The following is an 18,605-nucleotide window of genomic DNA, read 5'->3' on the forward strand; positions in this document are numbered from 1 at the left end:
AAGGGAGGGAGGGAAAGAAAGAAAAAAATAGGAAGAGAAAGAGAAAACTCTGTGCTATTATTTTTAATTGTTCCATTATTTATCATGTGTTAATATTTTACACTGTCCCTACACCTAGAGTGATTTTTCTGCCTTTCTTTTGCCCAGGGCTAGCACATATTTTTCAGGGTTTACATGGATTCAATATCAATAGTCCAGAGCATAAAATATACATGTGTTTAACAAGAATTGAAAGGGACTTTGGAGGTCTTCTAGTCCAATCCCCAGCTCAGGCAAGAAAACTGAGGATGCCAAACTCTGAGTAGAGATCCTGGGAGCAGCTTTGGCTGAGAATAATAACTATTCGCCTCTTTTACTCAGCCGAAGCTGCTCCGAAACAACCAGAAACGAAGGCAGGCAGGCAGAACGGAGCACTGGATTGAACGGGGTGGGGGTGAACGGGCGCTTCGGAGGAGCTGCGCCAACAGGAAAAGCCACCCTGCTGGCTTCTTTGAAGCAGTTTCTTCCTGGGCTGGTGGAGGAGCGAGAGAGCGACTGAGAGAGGAACGAGGCAGACACCTGAGGATGAGGCTGAGGGAGGGAGGAGACACCTGAGGGATGAGGCTGAGGGAGGCAGGGCTGAGAGACGGGCTTCTCAGCCATCCTGCAGGACTTGTCCTGAGCCACCTGAACTTGGTGGTTTGCTGGCAGATTTTTTACCCGACTAGGTAACAACATCAGATGTTATCTAGTCAGGTAATGAAACATCTGCAAGCAAACCACCAAACTCGGACTCTTCCCCTCCCCTCCTTGAAAAAGTGTCTCCCCCCGGTCCTTGACAAAGTGTTTCTGTGTGAAACTGGTCCCTGGTACAAAAAAGGTTGGGGACCACTGCTTTAAGCAATTGCATCCACTCCCCTCCCATCGGAAATTGCTTCACCTTTTTTGCATCCAGATGGGAGGAAGCAACAGCGGATGCCTGGGTTCTCAGGACTGTATCATCTGGCCTTTGCCTTGAATTTCTCTCCCCGCTCCGATGTTTTTTGTTTGCTGTCCAACTTCCCGGGACAGATCCAAATGGTCTCTTATGGATTCAGCTATCCAACATATGGTGGACATGAGAGCCATAGAGATGGCCCCCTGGATCAGCAGAGGTTGGGTTTCTACTCCTGCCTCTTTGTAATCTCAAAGGCCTCAGGAGGGTGAAGAGCAATCCCCAACCTCAGGCTCCTGAACAGATTCATCCCCTATAGGCATTTCAAAATGCAGACATTACATTCTATTCTTCAGAGTGTCTGAGAGGGTGATCTGTTTTCCATAGACTTCACGGAGGCTTACCTCTACATTCCAAACTGGCCACCTCATCGCCAGTTCCTCCGCTTCTGTTATGGCAGTAATCACTATCAATACTGGGACCTTCCATTTGGCCTCTCATCAGCCCCAAGGGTCTTTACCAAGGTCTTGGCAGCATTGGCAGTGTACCTCCGAGCTTTGCCTGTGAGCGTCCAATGCTACCTGGACGACATTCTGATCTAATCTACCTCCATCCAGGCAGCCGATCACAATCTTCAGATCACGATTCAAATCTTGCAGGAGCATGGATTCTCCATAAACCTTGTCAAGAGCCATCTTCATCCAATAAGCCAACTGTTGCACCTTTGGGTGATCACTGACTCGCTGCAAAGTCTTCCTTTCCCAGAATGACAGGAGAGCCTCAACAAATTGATCAACACCGTTTCACACCGCTTCACACCGTTCCACTATCTCTCCTGTCCCAGCTGCTGGGGAAGATGATCTCCTGCATTGACGTCCTGAAATGGGCATGTTTACATGCCTGCACCCTGCAGTGGATCCTCCTCCCCTTCCAACAGGTGGGGACCAGCCATTCTGCCAGCAGGGTCCTGCTTCCCCCGCAAGTTCTTTGTTCCTTTCGATGGTGGCAATCCCAAGCCATTATGAAGGGGCATCTTTTCATGGAGACAGACAGAATTGTGGTCACTATGGACACCAGCCTTTACAGCTGGTGGGGCCAGTTGCAGGGCCAGATGGCTCAGGATCACTGGCCTCTTTCAGAGAGGTCTCTGCCCATCAACCTCCCGGAACTCAAGGCTATCTTTCTTGCCCTGAGATGCTTCCTAGACAGAGAATCAGGATCCCACGTGCTAGTTATGATGGACAATATGGCCACCAAGGCCCATGTCAACAGGCTGGGGGGGACCAGGTCCAGGGACCTGATGTGGGAAGCGGAACATCTGGAGAGGTCAGGAGAGAGGAACCTTCTGTCCCTCAGGGGAGACCACATCTCGGGGGTTGACAACTCCCAGGCAGACTGGTTGAGTCGAACTCAAGTCGACCACTTGGAGTGGAGCCTCCACCCTTCCCTGTTCCAAGAGTTGTCCCTCATATTCGGACCTCCAGTGGCGGATCTATTCACCATGCCCCATAACGCACAGGTAAGCAGGTTCTTCTCCAGGTTTCTGACCCAGGGAGCGGAGGGGACCAATGCATTTTGGAGCAAGGGGCCTCCAGCTCTGCTCTATGCCTTTCCCTCCCTTCTGATCATTCCGGCCATCATTCAGAAGATGTTGGAGGAGAAGGCGGAGCTAGTACTTCTGGGCATTGGCCCAGTAGGCCCTGGTTCACAGACCTGGTGAACCTGTCGACTCAGAGACTGTGAAGAATTCCTGCCAACAGGATTTCTTTCAGCCAAGGGGCCTTTCTAAATCCAGAACCCCCATGATTCCAACTGGCCACATGGCAGTTGAGTGGTAATCGTTGAGTGATTCCAATCTCTCGGACAGGGTCATTGTGACATCCAGGCTTCTTGTAAACCATCGTCAAACCGACTTTATGATGCCACTTGGAGGAAGTTCTGGAAGTGGTGCTCTGGGAGGGCCCAGGACCCTACTTCAGCATCTGTCTCTGAGGTGTTACAATTTCTCCAGGATGGGTTGGACAAGGGGCTGGTGCCAAACACTCTCCGCTGATAGGTGGTGGCCTTAGCATTGGTCCTATCATGGGATAAGTATTCCTCCCTCTCCCATCACCCTTCAGTCCGCAGATTCTTAAAGGCAGCCTTGAATCTACATCCTCCTGTTGTCCACAGGTATCCCACTTGGAATCTCCCTAAGGTGCTCCAGGCCCTCACAGGCCTTCCTTTTGAACCCTTACATACAGTAGGCCTTCATCCCTTGACCCTTAAGGTATCCTTCCTAGTGGTGATCCTGTCAGCCAGGAGGGTTTCTGAATTGGCTGTCCTTTCTGTGAGACCTGATCTCCGTGTTTTCCATGACAACTGGGTAGTGTTGTGTTTGGACCCTTCCTTTGTACCAAAAATTAACTCTTGGTTCCACAGGGAACAAAACATTGTACTACCTGACTTTTGTCTCAAACGCCACCACGTCTTGGAACATCAGTGGCATACATTGGATGTGAAAAGGGCACTCAGGATTTATTTAAAATGCACTGCTCCCTTTCGCAAAACTGAAACAATGTTGGTGTCTTTTCAACCTGTCTTTTTGGGGTATAAGGCTTCATCTCCCATGTTAAGCAGATGGATCAGGGCGTGCATTTCTACCACCTATGAGACCTTGAGCTTGCCAACTCCCAAGAAACTAACTGCACATTCTACTCAGAGTGCAGTGACATCAGCAGCTTGGGCTACCCAGGCCCCAATCAAGGAGATTTGCAGGGCAGCTACCTTCTCCATTTATCTGGCACTATCGGCTGGATTCCTTTGCCTCTGTAGAAGCAGCATTTCGACGAAGGGTACTCCAGAGGGTTATTCCAGTGGACCAGACGGGACCCTCTCTGGGGCATGCAGACTTTGGTATATCCCAATGCTGGACTCAAAGCACCGTGATGCAGAAGGGGCGTTGGTAGACTTACCAGTGAATGCCCTTTCTAAACACACTGCAAGAGAGTCCAGCCTCGCCTGGTGGCCGTCTGGCCCTATTGTTTTTTTGGGGGTGGGGAGGTATTCTCATGATGTTTGTTTTTATTCCAGAGACAATCTAAGTCTGTCAAGATTCTTTGCCAGAAAAGCTGGAGCTCTCAGCAGAGGCTGGCTTTTTATAATAGCAGACTCAGCTCTATGACATCAGAGGGTGGAGTCATATCCCAACGCTAGACTCTCTTGCAGCATGTTTAGAAAGGGCGTTCACTGGTAAGTCTACCAACACCGCTTTTGACTACAAATTTTCCAAGAATAAGTAGCTTTGTGTGAAGTTAGCCTTTTATAATTTTATCTTTTTCTTCTTTAATAAAGAAAAACAAGGATTGTATAAAATATCTTAACCTTGCATCAAGAGTCACACTGTATGCAAACAAATACTACTTGCTTTCTCCTGATGTATTCACCAACTTGGTAGCCACTTGGTTGTATATTGTATGTTTAATTTATCTAGATGTGGAGCTCTCGCCTCACAATCAGGAAGCTTTGAGTTCGATCCTAGATAGAGGCTAATATTTAGAATAGGCTCTCCTGCTCCAGCAGGGGGTTGGACTAGATGACCTCCAAGATCCCTTCCAACTCTGTTATTCTATGATCTATCAAGTGCTACAATTTAAATATATTGAGTAGTGTTTATTAATTTATAATCCTAGAACCCTACCTGCAGGGACTTGGTGGGAGAAGCCCTGGGAATTCCAAAGGGCAGAAAACAGAGCATGGGGTGTCTCGGGGGCTGGTGGAGGCCTTGGAAGCAGTGGTGCTATTCAATTTTTTTTATTACCGGTTCTGTGGGTGTGGCTTGGTGGGCGTGGCAGGGGAACAATACTGTAAAATCTCCAGTCAGAAGTGGTATTTGCCAGTTCTCCGAACTATTCAAAATTTCTACTACCGGTTCTCCAGAACTGGTCAGAACCTGCTGAATTCCACCTCTGCTTGGGAGGCTTGGGGCAGGTGAGCCTGGCACTGCACTAGGTTACTTAGAGTCTCCCACCACTAAGGCACCCCATGGAATGTATAATTTGTCTACAAGAGATGCATATTAGAAGAAAGGACATAAAATGTTTTTTTTTTTTAAAATGGTAAAGATTTTGAATTGGCAGGAACAAACAAAGAAAGGAAAAGGAGTGGAGTCAGCATAGTCAGCTCATCAGTCAGTACAGACAGAAGTTGATGATAGATCAGTTGAGGTAGAAATAGGAATTCATGGGATTAAGATTCTGATACTGGAATTTTCTCTTGTCATATAAGGGAATGATAGTGTAGTGATCAGAATGCAGCCTACAGTCTAGAGATTGATCCTGACGAGGCTCAAGTTTGACTCAGTCTTCTATCCCTCAAAGGTCAGTAAAATGAGGACCCAGGTTGTTAGAGGCGATATGCTGACATTGTAATCCACCCACAGACTGTTGTATAGTCCTCAGGGTGGTATTGTGGTAAGTCTAAGTGCTATTATTATTGCCATTGTTTTATAAATGGCATGGAAAGATTAATAGTTTCTCTTATGAAAATGAGATTCCATTGGGCAGGCACCACAGCAGCAAAGGCACAGCTCTTGGGTCTTATTAAATGATACCACTTCTCAGAAGGCATACAGAGCATGCCTATTCTAGCATATTCATTTGCCACAAAAAAGTCTTCTTTGAAGAACTTCCATGGCTGTGTTCTTTAATGAGAATCTTATCTGTTACCCACTCCTTTCTTTTCTCCTTAATTACATATTCTCTAGTTCAATGTTCGCTTTGGCTGCAATTGGTCACAGATGTTGGTAGGAAAGGTATGAGGTAAATCTCTTCCACTGTGTATACACACCCTGTCCTTCAGCGCTTGTGCCATGCCAGCCATTCAAGCATCCTCCCTGACCTATGCTGCATCCTCGCCAATATGAACCACAATCCTGCATACTCTACCTGACCCCTGTCCCCCTTGCATCACTCCTCCAAGCCTTCCCCTCCTCAACTGCAGCTCTCACATACCCCTCACATTTTCATGCACCCTTGCTGACCCATGGCAAAACCTTGCACACTTTCCCTGACTTACGTTGCCTTCTTCCGGACCCCCTCATGCACTCTCTCCAAAGCTTTTGATACCTCTCATGCACCTTTCTTGATCTGCACCACCCCAACTAGTGGTGGGATTCAAATTTTTTTACTACCGGTTCTGTGGGCATGGCTTAGTGGGCGTAGTGTAGTTTGGTGGGCATGGCAGAGGTAAAATCTCCATTCCCACCCCACTCCAGGGAAAGGTTACTGTAAAATCCCCATTCTCCCCTCCCCACTAACCTGCTTTTCAGCTCCGTTCCCCTATGCAGGTCAACAAGAGAAGACCCAGCCATCAGCTGGGACTTGGGAGGCAGAAAATAGGTGGTGGTGGGGCAGTCAGAAGTGGTATTCTGAACTACTCAAAATTTCCGCTACCAGTTCTCCAAACTACTCAAAATTTCCTCTATCGGTTCTCCAGAAGTGGTCAGAACCTGCTGAATACCACCTCTGTCCCCAACCCTCCCTACATCTCTCTTTGAGACAATGGGTTATATCTTACGCTGTTAATGTTCCAGGCAATATTCTCTTATCCCTATCATTATACTTTTAACAAAATATACTTAACTACTTGTTATTGTTCCAATCCACACATTTCTCTTGAGAGCAGCATTAGTTACATACTCACCTGTAGCATATGTTTCTTGCCCCAAGAGGAATATTCATGTCAGACCTGTAGAAATAAATTGCCACCAATTTTTTCTCCAAGGCATTACAAAACCACCTGTCATCTTATTAACTCCTTATATTTACACAGAACAAGGAATATGATTTCAAATTAAAATATAAAGTTTAACATCTACCAGTATTCAACTAGAGAGGACAATATATGTATGTGTTTTTGTCTTTTTTAATGTACTTTTTAATGTACTTTTTAATGTTTTCTCTAATTTTGTCTTGTCTTTGTAAAACTTTTTTTGAAGTTTGTATTTTAATTTTTTGAATAAAATAAAATTTAATAATAAAGAGATTTACGAACTAACCCAGGGGAAAGCAAACACAGAATAAGAAACTAATTTTAATTTCCCACAAAAATCCATTACATTTTCCACTACCTCTACCTTTTTTTTTCTTTTCAGCAATATAATTTGGAAAGAGTTATGTTTAAATAATCAGAAGCAAGGAAGGTTGATCTGTGTGTGTATGTGTGTAAAACTTTTTTTTTTAAAAAAAAGGTAAAAATGAAGGCAAATCAATATAAAGCAAGAAAAAATAAAATAGAAAAAAATCAAAGTCAAAGCTAAAAAAATACAAGGCAGGACACCAGGACAAAAGAAAAATAGAAAAGAAAGAAAAAAGCTACAAAGAAGTATGAAAGTACAATTATAAAAGTTGAAAGTACAATTATAAATTTACCTCTTACTCTGTGATTACTTTCTTACTATAATCTATCCTGTCTAATCATCAAAACCATCAATCATTACATTCATTTCTTTTCTATTTAACAGAATAAGTCTAATAAAGGGGTTCCAGTTATCAATGAATGTAGATACTCTTTTCTCTGATCAAAAAAAATGATTTAGCCATCTCAGCAAATTCCACCATTCTCATCAACTATTCTTCCATAGTGGAAAATGTCTAACCTTTATGACTTTGTGCACTAAATAATCTTGGTGAAGTTATGTATAAAAACATGATTTTTATAATTACATTATTTTTTTCCCAACTGTTTGTCCATCAACCCTAAAAGAAAAAACTCTAGTCAAAATTGTAAATTAATCTTTAAAATAATCTTAATCAACATATGTATCTGAATCCAGAATTTCCTAGCTTGTTTTACATGTCCACCAAACATGAAAAGTTATCTTTTTTGTTCCTATTTTCAACATAAATTTGGAAGTACTTTTTATGTCACCAATTTCTCTCTACTATTTTGCAATTTTATATTTGCTTATTGTGTCTCATCTACAAACTGCTTTTTTGTACTGAGATCCACAAATATGTTTTTGGCACAACTGAGGTTGGTATCTATTCCATATTCTCAATATGGCACATCCAACATAATGATTTTTAAAATCCATATTAACCCTGAGTTTAAATCCTGGTTTAATCCTTTTATAGTTTCAGAAGCTTCCCTTATTATTATAGGTCTACTCATAATTAGTCTTTGTTCCTCTGCAATCCATTGTAAATATTGTTGCTTTAGATATATATTCATCTATTTTCTCTAGACCGATGTTACATCCTTTAGTAGTAATAATATTGATAAATGATTTTTATATGGCCACATCATTCATTAATACATTATCTCTCTCTTATAATGTTTATATATTTTTTCCTTTTATAATTTATATTCTAGCCACTTTTCTGGTTTATCTCCTTTTCTCTTAGGAACATAGTTAACGTAGATAATTATTGTTATGAAAGTTTAATTTGTTGAGAAATACTTCTCTGGAAATGTCTTTAATTCTTCTTTTTCCTTTATTTCAGAATAGCTTATGTTTTCTCTTGACTTTTCTTTTTAAGTCCACTGTGATGTTGTATAAAACGACCTCTAATAAAAATCTTTACTCTCATCCCAAACAATTCTTAAATCAATCCCTTTACTTAAATTGTTTTTTTTTAATTAAATTATTTTGCAACTTCTTTCTAAGGCAATATTTTGTTCAGTCTCCATCTAAGAGAATTAGATTTTTGTTTCAAAAACAAACTCACAGGATTATGATCCGAAAAGTATTTGGTAATATCTCTACTTTAAAAGTCTTAGTAGCCAAGTTCTTTGAAGTCCAAAATCACGTCTATTCTTGAAAAAAAATCTATATGTGCCAGAAAAGTAGGGTATATTCTTTCGAATTATCACTCTTCTGTCTCCATATATTTAACCGGCCCAAATTCTCCATCAAATCAAATAATTTTTTTAGTAATTTGGCTTGAACAATTTCAGTATTTTTCTTAGTTCTTTCCTGTTGTGGGGAGAACACTTGATTCCAATACCTCATGAAACACCAAATCTTGAGATTAAGATAATCCTGATCCTATTAATCTTCTGGTAGGCCTTGAAGACTTGGTTTTCCCTCAGGTGCTGAGCCAGAATGTTAGTAGAACCCAGTATATATTGTGATATGTGATATTGTGATAAAGTTATTAAGAGATTTGTGTTGTTTTGTGTTTAATGTTTTATTTATATTGAGGGGAAGTGGTTGAGAAGGTGATCTTGCTGCAGGATTAAATAGCCTTGGAATAAATTAATTATCTAGAATTTTCAGGGCTCAATACTCTCTCTGCTCTGCATATTGAAGATAGAAGGAATGGCCTGCTGAGTTTAAAAGTGTAGCTCGATCAAGTAGCTCAATGAAACTTGATCCATTGCTAAAGTGGGGTTTGCAGTTCTTCTTCTGTGATATTTTTTTCAAAACTATGTCAGTGTTTTATTGGTATTTTAATTTTTGCTTCTATATTCACAGTAGGCGGCAGCATCAGAAACTTTGACTGATCTTCAAAAAAGCTAGGCAGGGCTGGACTTAGTAATTGGATGGAAAAAAACCAGAAAGCTAGGGTTGTAGACAAGGTTGAGAAATTATAAGATTCTTTGAATAGATCAGTGGCTAACAATTTTCATATTCTTGTGAAAAGAACTTCATGGACATGTCCATTTAGTCACCAATCAGTGGAGTTTCTTTTACCAATATGTCAATATATTGATTTCATTCAGGTTTTTTTTTTTTTGTATGTGCCAGTTCTTCTGCCTTTTCTCAACTCCTTTGATTTTTTTTTCTTTTATAATTAAGCGCTCTGGGCAGTTATTTCTCTGTTGAACTTGTATAGTATTGCCTAATCCTTTTGCTTGTGTTTTATATGGGAGTGGCATCACACTAGAGACAGTGCCTGGGCCTGTTGAGGGAAACTGAAATGTTGCCCTGCTGGCTTGGTTGCTTTGGCAGCTGTATTAACCACTTGGCAAAAATATTTTAGATTATACAGGGAGAGACATGGGAAATGTATTCCAAAGCAGATTCAAGGACATAGGCATGTGTGTGCACATATTCCAACAAGTGCCTCTTAAGTATTTCATTAATCACCCCAGTACATACATATATTGAAAGTGGAGTGAAAAATGTTGGAACTACTAGCCAGTTCTCTATTTAACATAGGAGTAGCTGGATTATCCCGTGTAGTCAGAGATGCGTCTTCTAATAATTCATACAGAAAGGAAATGTTGACAGTGCAACCTTTCTTCATAAATGATTCTAGCAATGGAAGAAAATTCTCCCCTCTGGGGAATTTTGTTTGTGTTTGTGTCTGCGCTTATCTACATTATTGAGCTGGAATAGAGATAAGATTTGAGATAGCAGTGGTTGATCAGGAAAGTAATCTGGGTATGATTGCAGCTCTTCGAAAAAGGCATTTACAGTGCCGTATCATGAGGAAAGGATCACAGAGACTTTTTGCGAATATAATAAAGCTGTTATATAAGTCATCACATGGCCAACCTTGGAATAAGTACACATTAAAAAGGCTATTGTCAAACTCATAAGTGCTTAGAGAAACTAAATCAAAATGAGCAGAAGCAAGTGCACTATGGAGAATATTTATAAGACTTTAAGGCTTTGATGTCAGAAACAATAGTAAATTGGAGAGCAGATGAAAGATATATGATCAAGAATTACATTGATATATATGACATTCAATTTGATCACAGATTGTAATATGAGAATAAAATAATTTATTGAACAGCTGTGGAGAAAATTTTCAATCTCATAATATTACAATTTATTAAGTTAGCTGGGAGAAGCTTTTCATTCCAGATTGGTGGGGGAAATATGCTGACAGCTTAAAGAGGGCTGTAAAACTCTTTGAAGCGGTATATAAGTTGAAGTGCTAGTGCTGTTCTCATAATACTACAATTTATTAAAAGGGAAAAGCTTTTCATTCTCATAATATTGAAATCTGTGATCAAACTGAATGGTAGAAAATTCAGGACAGATTTAAAAAAACAACTTTGTTGAGCACATAGTTAAACTTGGCATTCATTGTCAGAAGATCTAGTGATGGCTTTACAGAAGGATTAAATCAGTGGTTCCCAAACTTTTTCAGTCTACCGCCCCCTTGGTAATGCAAACTCGTCCTCAGTGCCCATCACCCAGGGGTGGAATTCAAATTTCTTAACAACCGGTTCTGTGGGTGTGGCCTAATGTGTGGGTGTGGCTTGTTGGTCACGTGACAGGATGGGCGTGGCTTGCTCTGTATGTGTGTGCTTGGTGATTACATGACCATCTGGGTGTGGTTTGTAGCCATGTGACTGGGTGGGCATGGCCAGGTGGGCATGTGATTGGCAAACCAAATACAAGTGGTCCTCGCTTAATGGCTGGTTGCTTAGCAAGTGTTCTAATTTATGGCTGACCTCCCCAGATCTACTTGACCTGTTTTTGGAGTTTTGACAGCCATATACACACACACACACACACACTCACCACTCCCTTCTAACCCTGCTGGAGCAGGTGTTTGGACTAGAGATCTCATTCACTTTAGCTTCCCTCCCTCCCTCCCTTTCTTTCTTTCTTTTTCTTTTTGTCCCTTCCTTCCATCCTCCCTTTCTTTTTCTATCCCTTTCTCTTCCTTTCTCCCTCCCCTTTTCTTTCTTTCCCTTTTCCCTTTCTTTTCTTTCTTGTCTCTTCCTTCTCTCTCTCTCTTTCCCTCTCTCCCTCCATTTATCCCATTCACTTTCTCCTCCCTCCCTCTCTTTTTTCTTTTTCTATGTCTTCCTTCCATCCCCCTCTTTCTTTGTCTATCCCTTTTCTTCCTTTCTCTTCTTTTCCCTTTTTCTTTGTTTCCTTTTTCTTTCCTTACTTTCTTATCTCTTCCTTTCTCATTCTCTCTCTCTTTCTCTTTCCCTATCTCTCTATATATATCTTTCCTCCTTTGCTCTCTCCTCCTAAGCTAGGAGACCCACCTGAAAACACACACACACATACACACACAAACACACACACACACATGCTTCCAACAAGGTAGTCACCTGGCAGCAACTCCAAGAGTCCCAAGGATTGGACGTGATTATCTGTTCATGCCCAGTCTCATGTTGCCTGGAAAAGCCGGCAGGCAAGCCTTCCTGGTCCAACAAAGGGGCTGTGGGCAGGACTTCCACCTCTCCCTCTTTTGGGGAAAGGGCTGGGAACGTCAAGCGAGGCTGCAGCCTCACCCACTGCAGGAGCTGCGGGAAAAGTGAGCTGCAGGAAAGATGAACCAGCCCTTCCTGACTGACTCACCAGTCAGGGCAGACCTGTCACTACTCGGCTCCCCACCAGCCTGCATCTCGTCAGTTGCTGGGGCTCGCGGGTTGCAGCTGCTGAAGGGGAGTTTGGGAGGCAACCAGGAAGCATGAGGCTTATGCCGCCTGCATCAGCCCTCTGTCAGCCACCGCTTCAAGCGTTTTAGCCGAGTGCGGGCCGCCGCTATGCAAGCTCCATGGGTAGAAGATCCACTCTCACGAGGCTTGACTCACATCATTCTCACAGTGGCAGCCTACATTCAGCCAAATGCAGGCTGGCAGGCGGCAGAGGAAAGGAGTGGCAGGCAAGGCGGCAGGCAAGCCTCTTAGCACCCCACTGCCGCCCTTGCCTCTAAGCGTCCCCCTAAGTCATCCCATTGCCCTCGGGGTGCTACTGCTTACTTTGGGAACCACTGGATTAAATGAATTAATACAGGAGAAAGGTATCATGATTACCAATCAAATTTGTTATATTATTTCCATATAATTCGTATCGGAAATGATAATCCTGTGAATAATAGAAGAAAATATAAAAAGAAAATTATGTTAATAATGTATTAAATCATTACACTACATTAGATTCCTTTGTTTTAGTATCTTTGTCTATTCATATTCATACCTATTAATGTTATAGTGGCTGAGTTTTAACATAGTGTAATCTCTTTATTTGAATTTATCTAAATGCAGTACAGCACTTGAATTGCAGCTTTTCTGCTTCATAACTTACATTGTTGGCCATCAGCACACCATGTGTTTTTCTTAAGAGCACATAGGCAATTGAAACCTTTAAAGTCTCTGCAGATGGATCTCTCTTGTGCAAGTATGACTATCTCATTCTAAATTAGGGTGAGGTTGTCCCTGCCATTTTCTAACTATAGTTTCAGTTCCATGTTCCTATCCTCACAGTAATGGAAAATGTGCAATGTGAGTTTGAAAAGAGAAGGAAGGCTGTCATTGGTGCAATTCAAGAAAATAAAAATATGCTGCTTGTTTGTTTTTGCCATGTATGGCTTGAATTTGGATGGAGAAACTTTAGATAGTTACCGATCCATATAATCTATTGTACATTATTTAATCAAAGCAAGCTAGGGAGTTTTTATGATGAATTAACATCGTCAAATTATGCATTGTATTGATGCATCAATAATTTTTCTACCCTTGTGTCTCTAATAACATTTATCTGGAGGGTTAGGCTGGCCTTCACCAACCTGTGATAATTTGATGTATTAGCTGTAATTGTGATTCCTAAATAGCTTGGCATTTTACTTAGGTGACTCAGAACTGAAAAAACTGTAGTTTAACATGACTGGCAACAGGCTGTAGAAAGCAGGGTAATAGGATCAGCTTTGCTTCAGACTGGCAATCAAGTTAAGTAGAAAGTCATTTTTCCTGGGCTCAGGAAAGAGATGTAGTCAGATGTAAAACTTCAGACAGGTTATCACTTAACTCATGATTGTGTTGTTAGGATTCTTCTTCAGTTTTATTAAGTATAAGGCTTCTGGCATATCAGTGATAGGAGATGTCTTGTCTCCTAAATATTAACACTTCTGCACTTAATAATATACAGTGCATGTGGTTAAATTTGGCAGCAGTACCCTAAGAAAGTACATTACAACTTTATCATTGCCTGTGCGTCGTCTTCAGTCATAGGACTGAGGTAACACTTGACTGGAGAATAGTTATCTGGGAGCTAGGGTAGTAAAGAGCACCATATACAGTTTACTTTCTGATAAATGGATATTAGATAGCTGGCTACATCCATGCTGGCAGCCATTTTATGAATTGATAAGCTTCCTCATATCAATAGTTTTGAAAGAATCCTATAATATTGTCTCAAAATCTGAAATACACACTAAAGGGTGGGGGGAATCCATTCCTGCCAACCCTGTTGCTCATTCTAGGCATGCCCATATAACTGTCCAAAATTTGTTTAGCTATCACAATTATCTTAGGATTATAATTTTGTGAAGATGCTGCAGATTCCATTAGGGATGTATATTCTTCATATTTCTTTGGAAAAGCACTAAAAGCTCCAATTTTTAATATGCATTCAATTGTTATCTTTTGGCTTACCATGGGAAGCAGTCTTGCTTCCAGTGATTTTTTTTTACTTCTATAAAAGCATATGTTGGAAACATTTTTGAACTGTAATATATTGTTATACAATGATACATTATATTAATTCAGTACAGTAGTGTTTATATGATATAATTAGAGACTATTAATATTCTATTATTTAGATAGCTTAAAGTATTGAAATTACCTTTTGACAGATTCTTTCCTGATGCCATTACAATTGTATTGCTTTTCAAGTATTCTTCTCCAATTTCTTTGCTCTAAGACAGGAGGATGGGGGAGAAAGGGAGCAAAGGAGAGATTGCTGCAGAAATTGCTCTCTTTCTCTCTATCCATCCCCTCCATTTCCCTAGAGCAAAGAGATTGGAGAGACAGAGATTTCAAGGGGGTAAGCATCTCTTCTTTACATTGAGAGCAGTGTGATCATGATAGCAGCAGGAAAGAGTAAGGCAAAGGAGAGATTGCCTATAGAAATTACTTGTTTTTTTCTCCCCACTTCCCTGTATACAGCAGAAAAATCGGGGAGAAAAAAAATTCAAGAAAGTAGTATAAGCTATTTGCGTAGTGCATCTGTAGCTCCAAGCCTTGACCTGCTGATGCAATTGCATTGTGTTTTTTCAATATGAAACAGATTACTTTCTTGTGATCCCTTTCTCTCCAATCTCTATGTTCTGCAAGAGAGGGGGGGAGGTGGAAACCCACAGCTCAGGCACTGGACAACATGTTCTGGCATGTTAATGCAAAATGCAGCAGCCCGCATGGTTTTATGCACACCCCGGTATGCACGTGTGTCACCTCTCCTGCAGGAGCTACATTAGTTGCTGATTTGCTTCTGGGTGCCATTCAAGGTGCTGGTGGTCACCTTTAAAGCCCTTCATGGCTTGGGACTGGGTTATCTGAGGGAACATCTCTTACCTTCACATTTACCCAACCCATTAGAGAGGGGAGGCATGTTGCAAATCCCATCCCTGAGGGAGATACACCTGGTGGGACCATGGTGGCTCCCTTTCTCTGGAATATCATTCCACCAAAGATTAGAATGGCCCCCATTTAGCATTCTTTCAGAAGGCACTGAAGACTTGGTTTTGCCAGCGAGCCTGGGGAACCCAGAGCAGGATAGAGCCCATCAAATAGCTAGTGTGATCTGCTGTCATCGGGATGGGGGGGGAGTTGGAGGGTGATTTTTAATTTAGTTTTTTTCCATATTTTGTTCTATTGTACTTTATTAACTTATTTGATTCCTTTTGTTAGTTTTTATTGTTTTTATTTTTATTTTTTGTTTTAAATATGGTTTTACATTGTGTAAGCCACCTTGAGTTGCCACGAACAAATAGGCAGCAATATAAATTAAATCAATCAATCAATAAATTATGGACACATGATTGGGGGCATACAAAGGCATAAATTGATCGTAAAAGTTATTTTTTTCACCACCACCATAACTTTGAATGGTCAGTAAGTAAGAACTACTTGTATATTGTTAGTTTTTGTCATTGCTGTATATTCACCATGTTCATGTTCCAATGAGAAATTGACGGGATTGTATTTTTCTTCCAGTTTTCTCTCTGCAGTAAGTATTTATTTCATTAAATTATTACATTTCTCTTTGATTTTTTTTCTGAGATTATATCCATTAGGAAAAGTTGTAGTTTCATTTTGAGTTCTTCTGCATATATGACTTTCAAATATTTTTGCATTCTTTTACATGTCCATCACAATCTTGTCTTGGAATTACATCTTGGAATTGTCTTGGAATTAGACAGCTGGTTTGCTGTAGTGATTAAGGTGCTGACCTAGAAACCAGAAGACTGAGTTCTAGGTTTCTTTTAAATACAGAAGCAACAGAGTGATTAATTCAAAATTTGAGTTAATCATTCTGTCTTAGCCCAATCATAGCGCTGTTGTTGTGTGGAAAATAGGAAATAGTAGTACCAGTGTTAAGAACGTTCACCACCTGGAGAGTGTATAAGTGTATTTGTACTTATATGTGCTAGTATGATGGGATAAAAATATAATAATAACAATAATAATAATACAATTTGTATAGCTAAGATATTATTGATGAAGCTGCTTACCATCTATTCTATATATATATATATATAATCATTCCAACAATCTTTCCTATGCCTGAAGAGAAAAGTTTTCAGTCAGTGTGTGCTATGTACTCTAACATATGCCCACGAAACATGGACAGTAATCTCACAACTGACACAAAAGTTACAAGTGGTGCAAAAAAACATAGAAAGATACATGCCTGGCATTAGAAGATAAGAAAGACCTGCACACGGATTAGAGAACAATATACAATATCATCAAGAGAATAAAAGAATTGAAATGGAAATGGGCTGGTCACACAGCAAGAAGAACTGATAGCAGGTGGACTTAAAGCAGGTATAGTATGAATTCCATTTGATAAAAAGCATTCACAAAAGAGACCTAAAACAAAATAGATCAATGTTATCAGCAAATATTGTGGGTCCAATTGGCAAAAGAAAGCTCAAGACCAATGTTTCCAACATGCGGAATATAGACAATGGCTAAAATGACAGCTGGAAACATGCAGTGGATAGACGATGATGATGGCCATGATGATAATGAAGAATGTATAATGTTTACCAATCTAGATGGTAAACAACTCCAACTTAATTTTCCTTTAAGTTATAACTTGATGTAAATGTAGATTTAGCCCATAGTTCCTTCCATTGTTGCAGTGTAACTGTTAATTTACAACAAAAGTTGAAGACAACAAAAAAAGTTTCTTCCAACATATAAATAAAAAGAAAAAAATCAAGGAAACAGTCGATCCACAAAAGAGGGAAGATGGCAAGGATGTAAGAGGCAACAGAGAGAAAACAGAATTGCTTAACTCATTCTTTGCATCGTCTTCACGCAAAAAGAAACTATAGCTCAACCCATCAAAAACATAACTGTAAAAGACAGACCAGAAATAAAAGTTAAAATAAGCAAAAAAATAGTAAGAAAACACCTGTCTGATCTTGATGAAAACAAATCACCGAGGCCTGATGGATTACATTCCAGAGTTTTAAAGGAGCTGGCAGAGGTCATGTCAGAACCACTGCACCATATCTTTCAAAAATTCTGGACCACCGGGGAACTCACAGAGGATTGGAAAAGAGCTGATGGGTGGTTCCCATCTTCAAAAAAGGAAAAAAAAACAGACCCAGTAAACTATAGACCAATCAGCCTAACATCAATACCTGGGAAGATACTGGAAAATATAATAAAAAAACAGCAAGAAAAACCAAAAGTCCACATATAGACTGGGTGAAACCAGGCTCAATAGCAGTAACTGTGAGAGGGGTCTTGGAGTCTTAGTGGACAACCAGCTAAATATGAGCAGGCAGTGTTCAGCCGTCGCCAAAAAAGCTAATGCAATCCTAAGTTGTATTAACAGAGGGATACAATCAAGATCAAGGGAAGTACTGATACCACTCTATAAAGCCTTAGTAAGACCACACCTAGAGTACTGCATCCAGTTTTGTTCACCACATTATAAAAAAGATGTTGAGACTCTAGAAAAAGTACAGAGAAGAGGAACCAGGATGATTAGGGGACTGGAGGCTAAAACATACAACGAACAGTTGCAGGAACTGGGCTTGGCTAGTCTAGTAAAAAGAAGGACCAGGGGAGACATGATAGCGGTCTTCCAATATTTGAGGGGCTGCCACAGGGAAGAAGAGGTCAAGCTATTTTCTAAAGCGCCTGTAGGCCAGACAAGGAATAATGGATGGAAACTGAACAAGGTGAGATTTAACCTGGAAACAAGGAGAAACTTTCTGACAGTGAGAACAATCAACCAATGGAACAGTTTGTCCTCGGAAGTTGTGGGAGCGCCATCAGTTGAGACTTTCAAGAAGAGATTGGACTGCCATTTGTCAGAAATGGTGTAGGGTCTCCCACTTGGGTGGAGGGTTGGACTAGATGACCTACAAGGTCCCTTCCAACTCTGATTATCTGTTTGAATCTGTTTGAACTTGGAAATTTTACTTCTTACGACTTCTAAGTAAGAGATGTGTGCATATTGTACTGCTTTTATATGAGTGTTCTTGGGCTCTTTGTTACATGTTATCATTGTATATTCCAGCCTTTACTGAGTAATTTTTTCCTGTGTTTTTAATATGTATATGTAATTTTTTTTCTTGCTTTAATTCTCTCCAGCATGAAAAGCATTTGAAGGACAAGCCAGAATGAAATTCTTGGGCTTACTATTCACTTTATAGCATTCCATATTTTTTATCAAACTTTATCTGATAAGTCTTTTAAATCTCCAATGAATTTTTGATAGTTGCATGGCCACATTTTCTAAAATGCCTTTTTTTCCCCTTTTACACCA

The 18,605-nt window shown here is 40.4% G+C and overlaps 1 protein-coding gene across 2 annotated transcripts in view; it reads left to right on the forward strand.

The window, feature by feature from the left end:
- Positions 1 to 18,605, forward strand: part of SMARCD2 (SWI/SNF related BAF chromatin remodeling complex subunit D2) — a 61,647-nt gene that overhangs the window by 9,137 nt on the left and 33,905 nt on the right. The gene's annotated exons all lie outside the window — the stretch shown is intronic.

This window comes from Pseudonaja textilis, chromosome Z (assembly GCF_049901715.1).
Source record: "Pseudonaja textilis isolate UNSWEBS1 chromosome Z, rPseTex1.2, whole genome shotgun sequence".
NCBI classification, from domain to species: domain Eukaryota; kingdom Metazoa; phylum Chordata; class Lepidosauria; order Squamata; family Elapidae; genus Pseudonaja; species Pseudonaja textilis.